The sequence below is a fragment of the Olea europaea genome, chromosome 12 (genome assembly GCF_002742605.1).
Source record: "Olea europaea var. sylvestris chromosome 12, O_europaea_v1, whole genome shotgun sequence".
Classification (NCBI taxonomy): Eukaryota; Viridiplantae; Streptophyta; class Magnoliopsida; order Lamiales; family Oleaceae; genus Olea; species Olea europaea.
Window position 1 is genome coordinate 9,876,339 of NC_036248.1, and position 1,490 is coordinate 9,877,828.

Sequence of the window (1,490 nt, forward strand, 5' to 3'; positions counted from 1 at the left end):
TTTTTTTTTTTTTTGGGGGGGGGGGGGGGTATATAGATTAATTTATGAGGGATCGGATTACTTTTCTTAATAAGATTGACCCCTTAAGATAAAACTTTAAGTAAATATGGTATTTGAGTTTACTAAACTTGAACGAGCAATTCGATTTGATAAAGACTAAAAATGAGCATATGAATTTTAAGATTGGTTGGTTCAAAATGAGTTATTATTTTGGGATATGTTATGGGAAATCAACTTATAAGAGTTTTGACTATTTCTCAATTATTTTTAAGCTATAAGAGTTTTGACTATTTCTCAATTATTTTTAAGATGGAACTTTAAATTTTAATATTTTCTTCTCTTTTGTTTATTCATTTGAGGGGTCATGCATTTTTTGCGACTGCAAGGTGGCAATATTTGTTACAATATTTGGTACTCACATGATTGGATTTTGTCTCATTAATCACAAAATTCACAATTCAAGAAGAATAATTCTATTTGTGGAATGTTTTGTACAATTTAGTTGACAGGGTTAGCACAACTCATATCCAAGAACTCTACCTTGGAAGATAATAGGCCTTGTGACTTTTGTTTTGAATTTGAAACTTGAGAATTTAGTTATTACTTATCTATAACCCTTTGTAACGGGTCTGACTACGCACTAATGGAATTTTCAATCTGAGTTTTATCAAACGAGATTAACCAGAATTCTTGATATATTGAATGGACTAGTATTTTGTCCATTTAAACATTTTTATCTTTTTGATTTGATATAAATGGTAAATTTGAGGAATTAAAAGGAACGTTAAGATCATGTTTAAATCTTTGAAGTTTTCGATGATCGGTAGAGAGGGTTAACATTGTATTATATGTTGCACTTATCAAGTCACCCAAGGGAATGTTACATGTCAAAACAATAGTTGTCAAAATTGCCAGATATTATTTTTTCCCTATGAATTTTACAGATATTCTTGTCAATTCCGTTGACTAATAGATTAATAAGTGGAGACTATCTTTTCAACTTGTGATCGTAAACGTCTTCATTAGTCAATATCAACTAATTAATTAACCATCTTCAACAAGAATTTCACTTTTTCGTTAGAGTGCTTAAAGGTTGGTGTTTTAAGATGACACTTCCAAGTTTTAATATGATGATATGGCTCACCAAGTTCAAACGAGCTAGTGAATTTCAAAATTAAGTTTCTTAAATGAGTCATTATCTTGTGGAACATAATAAGTCGAATAAGCAAACAATGTATATTCTAAAATTGAATGAAACAAAAGACTGAAACTGCACTCAAGATTTACCCTAAACAACAAATGCAATACCATCAAATTACAAGGAAAAAAAATAAAATCAAACAATGCCTAACTGTAAGAAAAATAGATGTAACACTCTGCTATACAAATTTCTACAGTCATTTCCCCCAAGATGGCTCCTGAACACGGAAAATTTTCGTGAGCACCTGTCACCTAGCATATGAACGCAGACCACCTAGCATGTATATTTA